The following is a 22,169-nucleotide window of genomic DNA, read 5'->3' on the forward strand; positions in this document are numbered from 1 at the left end:
TTAAAGATTCCACAAAAATAACTGCTAGAACTGATAAATGAATTCAGCAAAGTAGCAACATACAAAATTAATATCCAGAAATCAGTTGCATTTTTATATGCCAAAAATGAACTATCAGAAAGGGAAATAAGAAAACTATCCCATTCACAATTGCTTCAAAAATAATAAAATACCTTGGAATAAGTGTAACCAAGAATGTTAAAAGATCTGTACTCAGAAAATTATGACACACTGAAGAAAGGAATTGACAAAGACACCAATAAGTGGAAGCACATGATATGATCATGGATAGGAAGAATTAACATCATTAAAATGTCCATACTACCCAAAGTAATCTATAAATTCAGTGCAATCCCTATCAAGATTCCAATGTCATATTTCACAGAACTAGAAAAAATATTCCAAAAATTTATATAGAACAACTAAGGACCCCAAATAGACACAGCAATCTTGGGAAAGAAGAACAAAGTTGGAGGAATTACACTACATAATATCAAACTATATTATAAGGCTATAGTTATCAAAACAGCATGGCATTGGCACAAAACAGACATATAAATCAATAGAATAGAATAGAGCCCAAAAATAAACTTATGCCTTTATAGTCAATATTTGACAGAGGAGGCAAAAACATGCAATGGGCTAAAGATAGTTTATTCAATAAATGGGGTTGGGAAAATTGGACAGATACATGCAGAGAAATGAACTACACCACCTTATTACACCGTACACAAGGACAAATTCAAAATAGGTTAAAGACTTAAAAGTTAGGCCAAAAACCATAAAAATCCTAGAAGAAAATATAGGCAGTAAAATCACAGATGTTATATCTGTCTCCTCGGGCAATGAAAACAGAAGAAAAAATAAACAAATGGGACTATGTCAAACTAAAAAGTTTTTGCACAGTGAAGGAAAGCGTCAACAAAATGAAAAGACAATCCACTGAATGGGAGAACATATTCATTGATATATCTGATAAGGGGTTAATATCAGAAATTTATAAAGAACTTACAAAACTCAACACCAAAAAAAAACCCAACCCAGTTAAAAAGTGAGCAAAGGACCTATATGTCCGAAGAGGACATACAGATGCCAATAGACATATGAAAAGATGCTCAACATCACTAATCATTAGAGAAATGCAAATTAAAACCACAGTGAGATATTACCTTACACCTGTCAGAATGGCTACCATCAGTAAATCAACAAACAAGGGTTGGCAAGGATCTGGAGAAAAGGGAACCTTAGTGCACCATTGGTGGGAATGCAGACTGGTGCAGCCACTGTGGAAAACAGTAAGGAATTAACTCAGAAAATTCCAAATGAACTGCCTTATGACCCAGCAGATTCCACTTCTGGGAATTTATCCCAAGAAACCCAAAACACTAATTCAAAAGCATATATGCACCCCCATGCTCATTGCAGCATTACTTACAATAGCCAAGATTTGGAAGTGGCTCAAGTGTCCATCAGTAAATTAGCGGATAAAAAAGTTGTGGTACATTGATATAATGGAATACTACTTGGCCATAAAAAAGAAAATTTTACCTTTTGTGACAGCATGGATGGACCTGGAGAACATTATGCTAAGTGAAATAAGCCAGTCAGAGAAAGACAAATACCACATGATTTCTTTTCACTCATATGTGGAATCTAATGAACAAACTGAACTAACAAGCAAAATAGAGACAGACGCATAGACAGAGAGCAGGATGACAGCTCTGGGGAGATGGGGGTTTGGGGAGCTGGAGGGATCAAGCAAAAAGAAAAAGAAGTGGAAGATGGTATAAGGGGGATAAATGGTAATAGAAAAAATACAATGAAAATGGAAAAAAGACAATAGATGACAAAAGCTGGTGAGGATGTGGAGAAAAAGAGGATGTGCACTGTTGATGGGAATGTAGATTGGTGAGACCTCTGTGGAAAACAGTATAGAGGGTCCTCAAAAACTTAAAGAGAATTACCATATGATCCAGCAACCCCACGCTTGGTTATTTATCAAAAAAAAAAAAAAATGAAAACACTAACTTGAAAAGACATATGTTCCCCCATGTTCATTGCAGCACTGTTTACAATAATCAACATATAGAAATAACCTAAGTGCACATCAACAGATGAATGAAGAAAATATGGCATATGTGTACAATAGAATATTTTTCACCATAAAAAAAAAGAAAATCTTGCCAGTTGCAACATGGATGGACTTCTAGGGCATTTGCTAAGTGAAATAAGACACAGAGATAAGGGCAAATACTGTATGATCTCTCTTATTGGTGGAATTTAATTTTAAAAACCCAAGTAAATAAAAAAAATGCTCATAGATACAGAGAACAGATTATTGGTTGCCAAAGGCAGTCAGTGAGGGGTGGGAAAAATGGGTAAAGGAAGTCAAAAGTTGCAAAGTTCTATATATAAAATAAGTCATGAAGAAGTAATGTACAGCATGGTGACTATAGTTAATAATACCATACTGCATATTTAAAAGTTGTTAAGAGAGTAAATCTCAAAGGTTCTCTTCGTGACAAAAAATTGTAACTATGTTTGGTGATGCATGGTAACTAGACTTATAGTGGTGATCATGTCACAATCTATACAAATATCAAATCATTAGGTTGTACACCATGTAATGTTGTAAACCAATTACACTTCAATTTTAAAAAGAAATCTGACACTGGATTTCTTTTTGCTCATCGATACTGGGTATCTCTTTTTAAGGCTGTGTCAACTGACCGAGCAAAGAAATGTTTGTGAATATACCAACGCATATACAGGGTGGGGCAAAAGTAGACTTATAGTTGTTCATATGGAAAATAATACAATAATTAATAAATAACAATACAAGAATAAACTGTTTTGCACTCTCACAACTGTAAACCTACTTTTGCCCCACCCTACATATACATATCTAAAAATATTTCTATAAGTAACCATCTGTATCTACATTAATTAAACATGATTTTTAAAATATATTTATTGATTATGCTATTACAGTTGTCCCATTTCCGCCCCCCTCACTCCACTCCATCCTGCCCACCCCCTCCCTCCCACATCCGCCCCCTATAGTTCATGTCCATGGGTCATACTTACCAGTTCTTTGACTTCTACATTTCCTACACTATTCTTACCCTCCCCCTGTCTATTTTCCACCTATCATCTATGCTACTTATTCTCTGTACCTTTCCCCCCCTCTCCCCCTCCCACTCCCCTATTGACACCCCTCCATGTGATCTCCATCTCTATGGTTCTGTTCCTGTTCTAGCTGTTTGCCTAGTTTGCTCTTGTTTTTGTTTTAGGTGTGGTCGTTAATAACTGTGAGTTTGCTGTCATTTTTACTGTTCCTATTTTTTATCTTCTTTTTCTTAGGTAACTCCCTTTAACATTTCATATAATAAGGGCTTGGTGATGATGAACTTCTTTAACTTGCCCTTATTTGAGAAGCACTTTATCTTCCCTTCCATTCTAAATGATAGCTTTGCTGGATACAGTAATCTTGGATGTAGGTCCTTGCGTTTAATCTTGGGTAATGTAATTATGATGTGCCTTGGTGTGTTCCTCCTTGGGTCCAGCTTCTTTGGGACTCTCTGAGCTTCCTGGACTTCCTGGAAGTCTATTTACTTTGCCAGATGAGGGAAGTTCTCCTTCATTATTTGTTCAAATAAGTTTTCAATTTTTTGTTCTTCCTCTTCTCCTTCTCGCACCCCTATAATTTGGATATTGGAACATTTCAAGATGTCCTGGAGGTTCCTAAGCCTCTCCTCGTTTTTCCGAATTCTTGTTTCTTCATTCTTTTCTGGTTGGATGTTTCTTTCTTCCTTCTGGTCCACACCATTGATTGAGTCCCAGTTTCCTTCCCATCACTATTGGTTCCCTGTACATTTTCCTTTGTTTTTCTTAGCATAGGCTTCATTTTTTCATCTGGTTTTCGAACAGATTCAACCAATTCTGTGAGTGTCTTGATAACCAGTGTTTTGAACTGTGCATCCAATACCAATAGGTTGGCTATCTCTTCGTCACTTAGTTGTATTTTTTCTGGAGCTTTGAAGTGTTCTGTCATTTGGGCCATTTTTTTTTTTTTTGTCTTGGCACGTCTGTTACTTTAAGGGGCGGAGCCTTAGGTGTTTACCAGGGCGGGTTAACGCTGGTTGCTGTGCTGTGATGCTATAGGTGAGGGAGGGGCCGAGAGGGAGCAATGGCGCCCGCTCCCCTCTCCACCAGGTTTCAGTCTTTAACTCCGCTACCCACAATCAAATTGGGCCCCTCTGGTGCTGGTTCCCGAGTCAGTGGGCTTGTGCACACCCTAGGCCCCTGTGGGTCTCTCCAACGACCTCTCCTGTGAGGCTATGAGTCTCTCCTGCTGCCGCCCCAACCCCCACAGGCGTTTTCAATCAGAGGTCTGAGGCTTTATTTCCCCATGCTGGAGCCCTGGGTTGCGCGGTCTGCTTTGCTCCCCACCGTTTGTCCGGTTTATCTGTGCGCGAATGTGGGGCCGCAGGGTGCTACCCGCTGCTCTGCCTGCCCCGTTATCCACCACTCTGAGTCCGGCCCTCTCGGTTTATCTGCGTGAATGTGGGGCCACAGGGTCTGCTAGTGGTCGGACTGCCTGCCCCATTCGTCCAACACTGCACCAGTCTCAGTCCCGCCACGGCAACGTGAGTCCTCTCCGCCCCGGCTGCCCATCTCTGCCCCTCCTACTGGTCTGGATGAATGTTTATTTTTTATTTCCTTGGTGTCGGACTTCCTTGCCGTTCGATTTTCTGTCAGTTCTGGTTGTAAGAGGAGGCGCAGTGTGTCTACCTATGCCGCCATCTTGGTTCTCCAAAGCTAAAGTTCTTCCAATTTTTTTTTTTCTTAATATGAAACGGTATGATCTGATGCTTGGCATGTCACAGATGCTCAGTAATTGCCAATTTAAACTGAATGTGAATCTTCTGAGTTGCTGAATCTATGAAATATTTTTTCTAGAATTACCTCAAAATAAGAAAATTTACATATATATGTACACATTTTATATGTACATGTAGGTAGGTGTCTACCTACGCCGCCATCTCGGTTCTCAGACTGGCTTCTTTAACCTAGCAATATGCATATAAGTTTTCTCTACATCTATTTATGTCTGGTGTATTGTTTAATCAATTCCAGAAGATAAGAGTGAGCTGCACAAATCTGTCACGTTAGCTATTTTTCTTCCCAAATCCAAGCTTGGCTCCCTCATTTCCTACAGATTTGGATTCATATCTCATTCCAGGTAAGACCTTCTTGGCCACTTTATGTAAAACTGCAGTCCCCCCACCCTCCCTCTTTCTTGAATTTATTTTTAACACTTTCTGACACATTTTTATCTTTAGGCATTTATTTTGTTTAATGTCTGTCTCCATGAGGGCAGGGATTTTTACTATTTTATTCTTTGCTGCTTTCCTAACACCAGAAATGGTGTCTGACAGAGGAGCCCTCAGTAAATGTCTGATGGGTAGATAAATCAAATGGGCACCCTCACTCGAAACTGCGTACGTATGCATGTGTGACTGACCCCATGCCTTGTATGCCCCTTGGCTGTACAGGAAGTCAACAAATTAGGATGGCAAGGTACAGTCAGGAGGTGCGAGAAAGTAGTAGCTGCTCACAGCTCTTTCTCCTGCCTACATGTTTGCATGGCGCTGATATTTCTCCATCAAGGATGAGTTTCGCAGGGTGTCTTTTTCCCTGTTAGATTTTTGGTTCTCAGTTTTAAAAGGGGATATTAATTTTTTTTTAATTCCTGAATATTTACTGTAATGAGTCATATAATTTAGAGATGTATGAATGAGCATTTTACCACCTTTTCTGTTCTCTGTACCTGCCCTTAGACCTGGGCCCCTGGGGCCCCTGCCTTGAGCTCTCTGCTCTGCAAGGCTGATCCTCACCAATGCAACAAGTAGTCTCCAAGACCAGCTATATGTGTCAACCTGGAGTCTGTGACTCTCCTTCTAGACCACACTCTGGGTACCAAGGATACTACAATAGAATTCCCTGCCAAATGAGCTCAAGCCCCCTCCCAGAGCAGGCTGGCCCAAGAGGAGTGCACTACTAGAGTACAGGAGCTTGTGTGGGGTGTGGGTGGGCTGGATGCCAACACACATGTGCACAAGTTCTCTTCAGGTGCACAAGAGAACTAGAGTGAACAGCAGAGGAGCAGATAGGGCCAACCTCCCATTTGTCCTCTCCTAGGGCCTACCACCTCTCAATATTAAGGGCAGGTCTGCCTCCTCCATTGCAATCCCATCCTCCTGAGGTAATAATGGTAACAGTTTGGCATGTAACCTTCACACCATTGTCTATGAATTCATAAACATACAGAAATATAAATACATATGGAAGGGATTTCTTCCTCTATCCCTATCACTTTTTTATAAAAGTGGTATTTCAATATATAAGATATGCTTAAACCCCTTCCACATATAGATCTAACTCTTTCTTTTTATTACTTCATGATATGTGATAGAATGAATGCATGTTCCTTAATGATGAGCCATTCAGTGTATCTTTTTTTCCTCCACTTAAAGCAAAGTTGAAACACTCTATACCTGCAGTCTTACACACTGCTGCTTTCATTTTATAAACTTATACTTTGGGTTGCTAGAAATAGGATTAGTGGTTCAATCAAAGATGATAACTGTCATTTATTTCATAGATGCTTTCAAACAACTTTGGTAAACACAGCAATTCATACCCCCACTGGCAATGGAAAAGATGCCATTTCACCTACACCCTCAGCTCTGGGTGTTATGGATTGTTTCAGATTCTGCAGATTGGATACATAAAACTGACATCCGGTGAACTTGACTTTTGTTTCCCTGACTGCAGTTAGACCCAGCATCTTTTCATACACTCTGGCCATTTGTATTTCCTCTGCCATAAATTTCCTATTTATAGCCTTTTCCCATTTTTCTATTGGGATGTTAGTTTTCTCATATGAAATGTTAAACATTTATCAAATAGTATATTTCTATAGTTATAAGTATTATCAGTTATTTCTCCTATCATCTATCAACTTTAAGGTATATTTCCATGCAGATATTTCTAATTTTTTGTAATCAAGCCTAAACATCTTTTTTCTCTTTGAACAATTTCTGGGTTTCCTGTCTTATTTAAAAAGGAATCTTTACCTGCTCTCCTAAATTTTATCCTACCATTTCTGTTGTCTTGTGCTTCTATCCTCATTTTGTAGTTGAGCTAATTCAGGAAACAAAGGAGCTCCCAGAAAGGAGTCATTGAATTCTGTACCCAGGTCTTTTCTTCTGCTTCTCTTCACCATTTGACTTACATTTCTTGTCTCCTAACAACCTCCTCCTAAAATACAGGCAATCTTCAGCATTACTTCTGCAGGCCTTGTCAGCAAATCAAGTTAGAGTTCATTAGAGCTTCCCAAGGACAGGCTTCTTGGGAAAGACCAGTTGCCAAATACCAAGAGAAAGAGGAAGAAAGCAGAGGTGTGAGGGTTCTATTAACTCACACTTTGATCCGAACAACAGAAATAAATCTAGAGCATCCTATGCATAAGACATGAGAGCAGGGCCTGTGAAGATTCAAGATTCAAGGGACAGCACAGACCTTCACCTCCAGGGGGTTAATGTTGTGAAGGGGGAAGTGCAGCCCACACAGAAACACTGCAGTACAAGGCAGAATATCCAAGGTCAGGACCAAAGGTGGAGAAGGAGGATCAATTCTGACTGGGTGATCAGGGAAGATGTCAAAAGGGTAAATTTTCAATAACAGTTAGGATTTCAATAGGTAGAAGATAAGAACTTTCAGGAGAAAATGTCACAAGCAAGGATAGAAAAGTGGGAACAAAATAGAGGATTTGGCAGTAATCAACTTTCCAGTCTGAAAAATAAAAAGTACATGTAGAAGAACAGTAAGAACTGAGCTGGTAAGGTGGCATGAGTCCAGACCTCAGGAGGCTGAGAGGTCTGGGCTTGACCCTGCAGGCAGTGGGGACACAGGTTTGGACATAGACAAACTGTCCTACTTCACCCCTTTGTCGGAGCTCACCCTGTGGAGAACAGGTTGTTTTGGTTAGGGGAGGGGAGATGTGCAACTCCATTTGATCTCCCAAATCACCTGAGATCATCTTTAAAATGATCAGATTTACCAGATTTGCCATACTCCATGGGTTCCACTCCAAAGTTGTTGAATCCAAATCCCATAGTGAATCTGCCAATTAGGAAACTTTAACTTCTGGCTAAATCTGCCCCAAAAGAATAATCATATTTGTTGGATTCCATAGAAATTATATATGTTCCGCCACTTCCTCTTTGTGTGTCTTCTTTATGAAAATACAGCTAGATGGTTGCAAAGATTTGGCCATCCAGCTTCTCTTCCTTTTCTCTTGGTAACTCTCTCCAGATACCTTGCCAACCTTGCAGCCACCCATTCTCATCCCATTCGCTTTGGGTGGAGTTAACTGGCTCTAGGGTAGATCACATGACTTGGGTCTAAGCCAATCAGCTTATCATACAACCCTGGCCATAGGAATGGTTCAGGGGCAGGCTTATGGTCCAATCAAAGGCTATGAGATACAATGAGACTTTTTGCCAGGAAGTGCCAAGCTAAAGATCTCTCTTTCCTTCTGTATTTAACTCAGGAGCCCCTTACCTTCAGAGCTGTTGGCAACCATCTTGTAAAGGGGGAGCTCACTGTGTAGAAGGCAGACCTGAGGAAAAAAAGAGACAGATGGGCCAGGGTTGTATCATTTGAGGCTTGAATATAGGCTTACATGAAGCCACCCCCTCGCCCCCCATCTTCCCTGGACTGCTTGGTAACACCAGCCAGCATGTTCCCATTTTTGCTTAAGCCTGATTAGATCAGGTTTCTTGTCACTTGCAACTAAAAGAATTATCTCTAATAGGAGCTACAAAGTCCTTCTCAAAATTAAACATCTTCACATACAAGGAAAGTAGGGATCCATAGTCTTCTAAGGAAGATGTCCTTATGAAACATGCAGGCCACCAGCAACTTGAGCTAATTTGGAAAATGCTTTCAGAAGCTTTGAGAAGTGACAAAAGAAAATGGTTTCTTTGCTATGTCAAAGAAACACTCCTGATGATCTAATAATTCCATCTCTTTGCTTCCTTGGGTATGTTGTGATCTGACAATGTGTTCAAATGGTATGTTGTAAAAACCTTCTTTACACTATCCAAGCATAAAAAGTTCCTCAAAAATCAGGAAGAATTGTGCTGGGTTGAGCACTGGGAAGTGAATTCCTTGTTGGCCCCTCCTAAGTGAATGTCCTGCAGGTCTGCCAGTGTATTTGATTGTTTAAGTGAGCATCTGTCAGACACAGACTCTGCAAACAGGGCTGAAGTTTATTTACTTTTCCCTGTGAGACCTCAAAGCAACAAGCTAAGAAGGAACTTTTTAAATTCCCATGTCACAGGTAAGGAAAAGAGGAAGAAAGAAAGAGGAATATGAAAGAGAGAAGAGGACACAGACATGAGTCTTAAGGACCATTTCCTTTGTTCTAACTTTAGACAGAGACCCTTCCTCTCTCTGCAGACCATACTCAAAATGTAGGTGCAGATAAACATTTTACTCCTTGAGAAAGTCTTCTATCAAAGACTTTCATATTTGTGTTTCAATTTTAGGATAAAGACCATTGATGCTTTATGATTATGGAAAACTCACCTGCCCAGACTTGGTACACTCTGACAAATAACCTGAGACAAACCCATGTTGTGTTTCTATCTGGACTCTAAAGATTATTTCAAAGCCCCTTAAAATAGTATCTTTACTTTAAGAAAAATAACAGCAAGTATTTATTATTCTCAGGCTAATAGTCAATAGCAAATTTCCCTTAAAGCTATTTCTAATGATGGTTTTTTTCCTGACATCCTGGACTTGTAAGAGGGCCAGCAAGCATCACTAGGGTTCAATCACTGACAACCTAACAAACTTCGGGACTGAGAATCATGTTAGCAGCCTTGAATATTTCAAAAGCAACTACCTCTTCCAACAGAGCAGGGGAAGAAAAATTGACACCAGAATCCAGTATCTGATGATTCTATAAACTCCAAGTCCAATCATTTGTCCATTGATTCATTCATTTAAACAAATATTTGTTGAGTTCTTCTTAGGTGCCAGCCACCATGTTGGCATGGGAATAGAATAGTGAATAGGCCAACTAAATTTCTACTCCAGGGAATTTCTACAGGAGACATAGAAACAAGTAAAAAATGCATTAAGTACTATAATAGTAGTAGAATTTGTAATGATAAATGCTATGAAGAAAACTAAACCAGAATGGGAGAGTGGGATGATGAGATGGGTGGGGTCATATACATGGAGTGATGAGATGAGGAGAAGGAAGGAGTAAGCCTTGGGAGTCTGGGGAATAACATTCCAGGAAGTGGAAGGGATGAAAGCCTGCATCAGGAACAGCTTTGGAGGCTGAGGAAACAGTGGGGAAGCCTACAGAGCCTTAGAGGCTAGAGAAGAGTAAGGATTTTATTTGAAATATGATGGGAAACCATTGAAGGGTTTTAAGCAGAGAGGTAAACTGATGTGTGCATGTGTGTGTGTTTAATCTTCACCTGAGGATATATTGTTTATTGAGTTTAGAGAGAGAGGAAGAGGAGTGGGGAGAGAAACATAGATGAGAGAAAGAAACATGGATCAGTTGCCTCCTGTATGCGCCCCAACTGGAGACCAAACTCGCAACATTTCGGTGGACAGGATGACGTTCCAACCAACTGAGCCACCCGGCCAGGACTGACTTGTGTTTCTAACTTCTGTCTGGAGCACGTGTGAGAAAGGGACAAAAGCAAGGAAGCCAGTGGGGAGCCTGGTGGGTGATCTCTCCAGGACTGGGCATCCTGCTGTGCTCCTTGTCCTCAGATATATCCCCAGCCCCCAGAAAAAGCCTGGTAAATAGCTACTAAATGGGATGACAAAACTTTGAGGGATAACTAAAATCTAGGCCTGAAAGGGCTCGCAATTTCCCAGGTGAGGCAAATATGTAAACAAGAACAAGGACACAAAATGGGTGGCACTAAGGGCCAAGGTTTGCTTGGGGGAAGGGGTGCAGGAATGTCTCCCAGATAGCTGTGAAGGGAACCAGGCACAGCAGCTGGACCACGCAGAGCACTCTCCCCCAGGGCGGACAGAAAGGGATGGGGGTGAGATGGTAGGGAGAGCTGCCCATCTGACTGGACAGAGCCTCCAGTGGCACCCTGGCTGGCCAATCTGCATCAGGGAGCTGATTCGCCTCCCCTTTATGAAGGAATGGGTGCTCTCCCCTGAAGTCCTGCTTACTTCTCTTGGCTTCCTGCAGGGCACAGTCAGAAATTTCTTTTCAGCTCTCCTCTCTGCTGGCTGGTCTTGAGGCAGGGATGGGCCAATACCCTCCACACCCTTTGCCTATCCATCCGGAAGTACTGAGTCAACAGCCCTTTCCCAGAACCCACCTCAGTTTCTTCCCACACCTTCAGCATGGACTGTTCCCAGGAATGAGGTGGGGCAGGGCGAGAGAGCGAGGTGAGTGTCAGGGAGCAGAATCACACCCGAGGATCTCCAGATGGGTGCCTCTCAGACTGACCGTGCATGCAAATATCCCAGGGAGCCTGTCCACAAGGATTGCCAGGTCCAGTCTTATTGTGCAGGGCTGAGGTGGGGCAGGAAATTTGCATTTCTCATAGGCTCCCAGGGGTGCAGGTATTGAGGCTTCCCATAGTACCGTTTCAGAGCTCACAGCTCTCTATGAAGCCCGGATGATGAGGTTGGCAGGGGAAAGAGAATAAATATAGCCACAAGTTACTGAGTGCCAGACTCTGGGCTGAGGGCATTATGTGAATAATCTCTTTAATCCTCACCCAGCCCTGTGAGCTGGCACCATTATTTTGCATATTTAACAGATGAGACTAAGAAAAAGTGGAGAATTTGACCAAGGTCCCATAGCTTACAAGTGAGCTTGGACTCAAGCACCTGATTTAAGTGCTTGAACTATTAAGAGAAATCTTAAGAGAAGAAATGTTGATAGGCTGACTAGGAGTTGGCAACTAGAGAAAAGGTCAAGAAATAAATACCCCCTACACTGAAATGTTCACCACAAAGGGAAAGGTGGATATGCAGCTATAACTGGACCCAACTGGATCTCAGGAGTACCTCTGCTTCTGGACCAATCAAGATTAAAAGTAGCTGTGACAAAAGAAAAGAGAAAGTACAACCTGTTTTCCTCTCTGCTTTGTACTTATCTAAAATGTATACATTTGATATTAAAATTCCCCCAGATTAGAAAATTTCTCTTTTATTTCTGGCATTGTCTCACCCTACTGCGCCCCGGGGCTCATAGCTGTGTTCTGAAAATATATGGTAACCAATGTCTAAACACTTGTCTTTGCTTTTTATTTATGAAATATAGTAGACACGTACCTATTGTGAATTAACTCAAATTACCACATTATTGCACAAGCCAAACAGGAGATATGTGGAAATAGGATTAGGGAGATATGGAATGGTTTAGTGTGAGCAGGCTTTCAGTGTTGGACAGGAAAAAGAGTTGAACAAAATCCTCTTTGCAGGATTATTATGTGCACTGAATATGAAATTACTATATGAAATGAAATGAAAATGAAAATACTTTAAGTATTGATAACCAGTGCCACTCAAGAAAAAGCAGTGATCTGGCTTAAATCCTTCACACACACACACACACACACACACACACACACACACACACGCACAAATTCAGCACTGAAAGAGATACCCAAACACTTTTCTAGGGAGAAAGACTCTTGAATGATATTCAGGTTCAAGCATTAGCTTGCATTCACATCCCTAGAGTTGACTTCCTCATTTTTGTAGATTTGAAATCAGACCAAAAAGATCATCTAATGCAGTTAAATAACACAGTGGATTAACGTCTCCAAAATGAGACTTGAGAGAGAACTTATTTTTTCCCCTAGGTTGCCCCAACACTCAGTTTAGGAATCCCCCAGGCACCCACAAACATAATCCTGTGCCTTCTGCTAATCACACCTCGCTTAACTGTGCCAAAGGTTTATTTTACATGCGGACTCCTGGGGGGAGACAGCCTGGAAACTGATAACCAGTAAATTAGTGTTCCAGTTCAGCCTTGCAGGGTCCTTGGCTACAAATGAAGCTTTCTATATGTTTGTCTTAGTTTTACTTTTTAGCACACTTCTTAAACCTGGAGAGCTCCCTGCTCCAAGGAGTTTAGGGACACTATATTCAGGGAATTCTGTTTTTCTTTTAAAGTCTGAATAAAAATGCTCTCATCTGTTCTGCTCTCCCAGGGCTTGGAGCCCGATTTAGTCCCCAGGACTCCATTCTGCACAGATGCTACGCTTTTGTAAAAGGTGTTTTTTCTCAACTCTTCCTCTAAGTGGCAGAAAGAACACTAAAACTCGTATTTCCTGTTTTTAGTGCAGGGCCTTTCTCCCCGCACTCGCTATCCTTCCCCTTCCACCCTGGGATTATGTGACCTATACCCCACGCTGTGGCCAGCCCCTCCACCCCGGGCCACTAACTCAACACCCTTACAGACACCCATTGTTAACTAAAGTTTTACTGTTCAGGGTGAGGGAGAAAAATCCCAACTTTATGACAAAAGCCCTAGATCGATAAAGTGTTTAAGGCTCCCTTGTATATCTATATTAAATGTATATTAATATCTATATGACATATATAAAGAGTTTACACCTTCAAATTTCCACAGAAAGTAGGAAGAGAAAAAGAGCTCTGGGAGGATGCTAGCCCAGCCCTGTCCAATAGAAATATAACTCATACATATGATTTTAAAATTTCTAGTAGCCACGTTAAAATAAAGTAAAAAGAAACAGGAGAAATTCATTTTAGTAATATAATTTATTTAGTCCAATGTAACCAAAATATTATCATGTGAACATTTAATCACATTTCAAATTATTAATGAGATTTTTTGCATTTTTATGCTAAACACTCCACGTGCATTGTGTTTGTTATGATTACAGCACACTGAGTTTGGACTAGGCACGTTTCAAATGCTCGAGAACCTCATGTGGCTAGTAGGGGCAGTGCTGGACAGAGTAGATCTAACCAAACACATAGCAGCTCTAAGAACCTTTCGAGAATCTTTGAGAAGTACCTCCATCTGGTTGCTCTGTTAACATTTTCTTTCTTGAAGGCAAACCACTGGCTTTACATCTGTCCTGATACTCTACCTAACAGACATGGATACAATGAAGGAAATGGGAGGGAGGGAGGAGGGGAGGGAGGAGAGGAAGAAAGAAGGAAGGAAGGAAAGAATTTCTAATTTATTTTCATTCTACTTAAATCATCCTATCTAAAAATACAATTTAAACATCAACAACTGCCAAGAGTAACGTGTAATTTTTTTTAATCTGAAAATAAGCTTTTTTTTAAGTATTGGTGAAGGTAACATGGGTTTAATTTGGCAGAAATTTCCATATAACCTTTGTTCTGCTTGAACTAACTGAAAGCCAATACTGCAAACTTGTCATACTTTGACTTTAAAAGTAAATGTGTCACTAAGCACCCACATCCACCCAAAGCCAAGTTGCTCAGTAACATTCAGGCCAGAGGCCTAAACTCTACCAGGCACTAAACTATCCCCATTCCTTTAAGTGTGAGAAGGAGGGGATCTCAGAGGAACAGGAAGGGATCCCCTCCCAGCCCAGCCAGGGATGTCACTCACACCCACAGTTCAACAGCTCCTAGTCTCTTTTATGGCACCTGCCTGTGGTGGGGAGGGCTGGTGGGGGAGGGGGGCGGCATGGGCAGAGAGGCTCTAGCCCTGGTCAGTGCTGGCCTCTGCCAAAGCTCCTTCACCAATGTCATCTTCAGCTGGGTCTCACCTTCATACCTCAAGGAACCTCTCATGCCACAAGTCTGAGCACTGTTCTTTGAGAAGCCTGAGAGCTCCCTGAGCATGAACTGGTCTCTCTTCCCTCCCAGCTTTGCCTCAGCTCCCAGCTCCCAGCTCCCAACCTCCAGGACTATTCTGTGAGCACAAGGGCCTGCTGTTTAAATCATCAATTACAGGCTTCGTGCGTTGTTTCTCTGGGCAGGGCCACGCTGGTGGCCTTCCAGGATCTCTCTCCCTCTCTGTCTTTTTCTTTCTTTCACTATAATGACATGCTGATCCTGTTCCCAATAGCTGAGCTACAAGATCGCCCCACTGCAGATGTTTTCTACCTGTGTCCTGACTCACACTCATTACACTGGCCAAGTTCAAGTACTTTGAACTTGGCCTTGGATACCTGCTGCCTCAATCACTAAAAACAGTCCAAATGTCTTCTCATTGGGACAGCTGCTACCACCTCTCCAAAATTAGCTATTAGCAGCCCAAGGCTTTCCTAGTCCCGCCCACCCAACCAAACACAATGGGATAAGTGGAGAAGTCCAGTTTATTCACTCACTCTCTCACTCATTCTAAACTGCCCTCATGGGGCTTTCAATGTAGAAAATATTATGGACACGTTCACAAGCACTTAAACATGCATCAAGATGAATGGCAAGTTGGGAGAAATTTTCACCTACCTCCACTGTCCAACTTTGGGAGCAGCAAGGATGGTAAATTTTAAGGTCATTCATTTATTCATGCAGTTGTTGTGGGTCAGACAATAAACAAGAGAAATAAGTAAAATATTACAGGAGGTTAGATAGCAATGAGAGACCAGGAGAGAATAAACTGGAGAAGAGGATATGAGTATCTTACCTAAAAGGATACCTTTACCATAGCATTAATGATGTAATACAGTTTGAACAAAGAGGACCTGCCTGCAGAAGTGCTGCCTATCTTAGCAGGGGCAATCAGGCCAAGAGATGTGGTTCAGATACAGTTCTTGAAAGTGGGCCTCTATTTCCTCCTCTGTGAAATGGGAAGAGAGAAGGACCTCAAACTTAATAGTGCATGTCTTCTAAGAAGCAGACAGTAAGAGAAGATTGGGTGTACAAGAGCAGTTTCTAGGGCAAACATCTGAGAGAGAAAAATGGAGTGGGAAGCAGTGAAGGCTGGGAGCCAGCAGGCAGACCACGGGCAGGCCCGACCCTATGCAGGAAGGAAGCATGGGGAGAGGAGTGTGACACTGCTGTGCACTTCCTGCCAAGCTGACAGAGAACCCTCAAGCCAGCATGGCTGTCCTGTCTGTGAGGAACAGGACTCCCAGAGCTCCCTGGAGGCACTCAGAGCCAGGCAGCGGGGCGGGCAGTTACACCCTTTGCAGTTGGAGTTGCAGACGTTTTCTCTAGCACCATGTTCCACCCAGTCTGCCGTGTGTTAGTTTGATCAGGCTGCCATTACAAATACCACAAATGGAATGGTTTAGGCAACAGAAATGTATGCCTCACAGTTCGAAAGGCTAGAAGTCAGAAATCAAGGGGCTGGCAGGGTTGCTTCCTCTGAGGCCTCTCTTCTTGGCTTACAGATGGCCGCCTTCTCACTGTCCTCACATGGTCATTTCTCTGTATGAGTCTGTGTACTAATCTCATGTTCTTATTAGGACACCAGTCAGATTGGATTAGGGCCCACCCCAATGACCTCATCTTAATTACCTCTTTTAAGACCCTGCCTCCAAATACAGTCACAGTCTAAAGTACTGGGGGTTAAGACTCAGCATATGAGTTTGGGGGAAACACTTCAATTTATAACATGCCACATATTTGCTTCTCCCACAGTTTCAGGTAGCAGTCCTTTCGTGGCCTCCATGCCTCTCTCTTCCTCAGAGAAAACTCAGAGAAAGTCTGATTTCCCCTCACTTTTAGCCCTCATCTCAGAAGACCTTGTTGGCTTACCTGGTGATGTGTCCCAAACCTTATTCCTGGAGGGCACTGATCCCCTTCTAAGTCTGGGGTGACTGGAAGGGTCTATTCATGGTTACTGTGGGGCAGGAGGTACCAAGAGGCACCAAGGGGATTCCTGGGTTTCACCTAAATGTGTAGAAGGAGCCCTTCTTCCAGCTGCTGGTCAGGATCACTAACGCCTGCCAGAATGGTGTCTCTTCTCACCCACTGTTCCCAAGGCACAAGTCCAAGATACCCCGGTGGCAGCCAAACTTAGAGTGCAATGGTTCCCTTATCATCACGAGGACCTCCAACCCTGTAGACAGCCTACAGTTGCAGGGACAGGAAACACAAAAGCCCCAGTGAGTCACTGGAGAGATGGCAAGGCCACTCCTATTTCTACCCTATTGGTTCCCCAGCAGGGCCCTGAACTTCACTTGTGCTGAGCATTTCGACAGCTCTGGCTCTCAGTGGTTGATGATGAGACCTCACGGATGAAATCCAGCCGGGTCTGCTCTTCTGTGGCAGGGGGCTCTGAACTAGGAGCAGCTTGGGAAGTGTGGCCTCAACACAGTGGTGGTGAGGACTTTCAGGCAGGCCTTCTCCCTCCCATTCAGAGGTCTGCAATTGTGGTGACCACACAGACTCCTCACTGTGCCCTCGTTGTTGTTCCTGCAGCTTTTAAGGGTGTGTGAGAGCATGCTGTAGAGTCAAAGAGCTTCTTGATGGTACCTGACTTTTCTGTTCTGTGCTGTACTGGCATGCTCTGTGCCACACCTTACTTCTCTAGCCTCAGCTTCCTCATCTGTGACACATACCTCATGAGGCTGGTGCGAGGATTAAAGGAGATAATGCATGACTTTTAAATAGTTTAGCTAAATGGAGCAGCACTGGTCAAAATGATTCTAAAATACACATGAAAGTATAAATTTTCAACAATTGCCGAGGTGTTTTTGAAAAAAATTAACATGTGATGGGATTTTGGCCTCCTGTATATTAATGCTTACTATAGAGTTGCCCTGGCTGGTATGGCTCAGTGGATTGAGCACCAGCTTGTAAACTCAACCACACTGGTTTGGTTAGCAGTCAGGGCAAAGGCCTGGGTTGCGGGCCAGGTCCCCAGTTGGGGGTGTGCAAGAGGCAACCACACATTGATGTTTCTCTCCCTTTCTCTCTCCCTCCCTCTCCCTTTTCTCTCTAAAAAAGTAAATAGATAAAATCTTTTTAAAAAAAATAATGGCTTACTATAGAATTATTACAATCAAACATCGGCTGGCCAGGCCACATGCAAATTCACAGCAGGTCTCCAGGTGAAAAGCTTCTGGTGTGGTGGAACAGTAGGCAAGGAACGTTGGCAAACTGGATCCATAACTTCTGGATAAGGATGGGCTCTACTGGCTGGGTTGGTTGGGCTTGGATGCAAAGTGGAGCTATATTCAAACAAAATGAACAAACATAATATGACTAATAGGATAAAAATAAATGGATTAATGGAACAAATACAAAAAATAGAAAATATACATATACAATTCCAATATAAAATAAGGTTTCATTTCAATTAACCAGGGAAAGGATAAGCAACTAATAAATAGGGATAACTCAGGGGGTGATTAGAACCCTACTTCATTCTCTATATTTCTAAGAGAAATTTAGGTACAGTGGGTAATTGGGCTGGGACTAAGGTGAGGCAAGAGAGGTACTCTTTGAGTGCGAACTTGAAGAAGGCACTCATTTTCAGGGTCATTCGGGTACCTTGGGGGTGCCTGAGCTCCTCCCCTGCCTCGTGCAAGCCCTGGTGAAGCTACCTGTCTAAGGGTTTAACCACAGCCTTGCCGGTAACAGAAGGTGGTTAGGAACAACCTCAATGTACATTATTAGAGAAACAGGTAAGCAAATTAAGGTAAATTTATACCATGGACCACCAAGGCTATGGAAAGGGAAGAAGCAAACATGGAAATATACTCCCAATATACTTTTAAGTGAAATAGTAAAGTTGCAGACCCACTAGCATGATTTACGCTATACACATGTATGCATGCATATTTCTGTACTGGAAAATACCCACCAGATGGTTATGCACGGCTATTCTCAGGGAGTGGGCTGTGGTGAGGTGAGAGAGATTTCTTCTTTATCCTATAACTTTGTTAGTGGAGGATTTGAATAAGTTGTGGGTTTTTTGTTTGTTTGTTTTGGCCTTTTTTTTTTTTTGCTTTAATTGTGTAGAATATTTTCAGGGGTGAAAAATGTTGGTGGCAAATCTCTCTCAGAGGAACTATCCAGTTTAGCACCATATAGAATATCTTAGTTGTGGTAAGATTATTTCAGGGCAAAGCTGATGTAGAAGAGGATGAGATTGGGGAGCTAAGTTGTTCTGCGTGATAGAATGGGAAGAATTTTAAGTCCTAGAGTATGGGTAAGGGGCCCAGAAATAAATGGCAATGGAGGGAAAGAGGGGACAAGCATAGGGAAGGAGGCCATAGCTCCTAAAGAATAAATTTGGCTAGTGAGAAAGTCCTTACATCAGCAAAAGTTCAGGAACTTGAAAGAAACTTTCTTTAGCATCTGAAGGAAGTAGAAGGTACTCAGGCAGGTCCCGGGGTTAACAGAGAGCCCCTCACTGGTTGCCCTGTCTGTCATACACTTCTCCCCACCCTGTTCCTAAACCTGTTTCTTGAGCTCCTCCTCCGTACAACCCTGATATCTGCCCTACTCCCAAACACGGCCAAATAAGCCTCTAGTCTCTAGCTTTGATACTTAGATCTTTTGTCATTCATCCCAGTCATTAGACACCTCAGAACCCAACAAAATCTCAAGTATGTATGTGCTTGGGAAGGAGAGATTACACATGACAAGAGCTGGCAGATGAGTATTTTGGGCACAGCCAAGGAAGGGGGAAGAAGAATGAATTTCCATTTATTGAGCAGCTATTTCAGGTTTGTGTTAGCAATTTCTTATAAATTATTTCATTGAATTTTCACAATAATCTTGCATAATGGGTATTTCCCCTTTTTTTACAAATGGAGAAATTAAGATTCAGGGAGGGTATGGTAGGTTGCCTGAAATATGGTCACTAAAAATACCTCTCATCCATGATGTGCATGTAGCTTCTCCCATCAAGAGATGGGGGTCTGTTTGTCCCTCTTTGAATCTAGGCTAGCCTTGGGACATGCTATGAGCCAATAATGCAGAAGAAGCAACACTCTGGGAGGTCTGAGACCAAGCCTTCAGTGGATCAGCAGCTTCTGCTTTCCCCCTCTTGGAACCCTGAGGCCACCCTGCTGTGAGGAAGCCCAAGCTGTCTTCATAGCAAGACCATATGGAGGGAAACCAAGATTGTAGGAACCAGCTCTATCCCAGCCACCAGCTGGATGCAGTAACATGAGTAAGCCCAGGCCAGACAGCAGTCAACCTACAGAATCATGAGTACAACACATCTTTCTTTGGGGGTAGTTTGTTATTCAACAGTAGATAATGGATAATGGCATTAAATAACTTGCTCAAGATTATACAACCCTAAACACAGATGAACCAGAATTTAAACATGTTTGTTTGTATCAAAGCCTCTGCTCTCCCATGAAAGTGCACTTATTTCTCCTCTACAACATGGGACTATCTGCTAGGTTGAGGTGAAATGGTGAGTGAAGGTTAATTAAACAGAAAGGGTATCAAAGAAATCAACAGTTGACAATGTTATACCTCCTACTAGAAAAGTGAGAAAAGAATAACTAAAGATATGATTTGACTGTAGAAAGTTATACTCATTAATTCCATTTAAGGAAACTTTATATTCATGCATAATCAATATATGGCATATATTATTTAAATATAATTAATTATATATTACTTAAATATAATTGATTATATTTAAAATAATTTATACTTGAATATATGGAAGTATTTATATATTTTAATTAAATATATAATTATATTTAATTATATTATATGGTGTGGCAGTAACTTCTAAATATGTGCCTGTCTACTCCCAAGTAGTGATTTTCACCTTTTAAAATGAAAAGAAAAAAATTGTTCATAGGTTAATCCTAGAAGGTATTCCTAACATTTTAGCGTCTGATGGCAAAATCAGAATGCTAATTTCCTATTTTCCCTAACCATTATCCCGACAGCAAGGGGCAGGCAGGCTCTCTTATTGTCAACCTGTTGGGCCCTCTGCATAGCAGACCTCAATGCAGCATTCAAGCTTCCTCCAATCAAGATCAGAGCTAAACAGCAAGGAACCCTAGGCCTGATATAGTTACTGACTTACAGGTGGAACAAATTAAGAGCAAATAAAGAGATCAGACTATCTCCTCACCCTCAGGTCACCTCACTCACTACATGATCAAACTTTTTAGATAAAGTCCTATAATCTCATGAGTGGTATGACAGTAAATGGTGAATGCTCAATAACTGGCTCTCTTAGAGGAAAAAAATGCCCTGATATATAGCATTTGCCAATTTCTGTAGTATAATACTCCTACCCAGCCAATTTTAAGCTACCAATGTGCTATTCACCAGCATTCAAAATCATGTGAATTTAACAATCAGCTCTTGCCTGTATGATCAGCCCCAGCTCACCACTGACGCTCCACTCACCCATGTACACAGTGTTACAGCCAGTGGGATTGTGTTCAGCTGCAAGTGACAGAAAATCTTAAAAGACAGTGGCTTAACAGAGAAGTTTATTTCTCCTCCTTATGTAAATGAAGCCCAGAGGTAAATAACCATCCCAAATAATTATCAAGAGTTTAGCTCCTTCTGGCTCTTGCTTCTTCCATCCTAGGAGACACACAACCCTCATCCTCATGGTGGGAGATGGCTGCCTTCCCATCCAACTTTGAATAAGCAAAATGGAAGACATTCAGAAGTATAAGTCTTCTTTTTCTTCCTAGAAATTTCACCAAAAGTTGTGAGATATCTCATAGTCCAACACCTAGTTGCAAAGTTATATCTAGCTACAAGGACCCCTGGGAAATGTAGTTTTTTAGTTGTGTGCCCAAGTGACAGTCAGTTAGCATTCTGTTACTGTGAAGCAAGGAGAAGGTTGATATAGGGAACCAGCTGTCTCTGTCACCATAGCTACTACCATAAACACAGCTACCACTTACCACCATGCCCAGGCCTCATACCAAGCTCTTTATGTGTGTTATTTTGGTTTTTGGCCACAGTTCTCAAAGTGCAGTGGTACCTGAGAAAATTTCAAGTTAACACAGGTGAGCACTTTTAAAGTTTTTTGAGATCTATGTATTTATTTAGTATGGAAAAAAAAGGATTACATCCCGCCTGTCATTTCACAGATACTTTTGCTTAGGTCTATGTAAGGTAGATGATGCCCGTTTAAGTTAAAAAGTTATTAAATTCCAGAAAAATATGAAATAATAATAGTATAGGTGATATGA

The 22,169-nt window shown here is 41.8% G+C and overlaps 1 long non-coding RNA gene across 1 annotated transcript in view; it reads right to left on the reverse strand.

Moving 5' to 3' along the window:
• Positions 1–11,708, reverse strand: part of LOC123478902 (uncharacterized) — a 58,068-nt gene extending 46,360 nt beyond the window's left edge. Inside the window, exons 1-2 of the long non-coding RNA XR_006654313.3 lie at positions 11,439–11,708; positions 8,632–8,689 (exon numbers count right to left, since the gene is read on the reverse strand). This is a non-coding gene — a long non-coding RNA (uncharacterized lncRNA). The remainder of the gene's footprint in view (positions 1–8,631; positions 8,690–11,438) is intronic.
• Positions 11,709–22,169: the final 10,461 nt, after the last annotated feature.

Source organism: Desmodus rotundus, chromosome 3 (genome assembly GCF_022682495.2).
Source record: "Desmodus rotundus isolate HL8 chromosome 3, HLdesRot8A.1, whole genome shotgun sequence".
Lineage (NCBI taxonomy): Eukaryota > Metazoa > Chordata > Mammalia > Chiroptera > Phyllostomidae > Desmodus > Desmodus rotundus.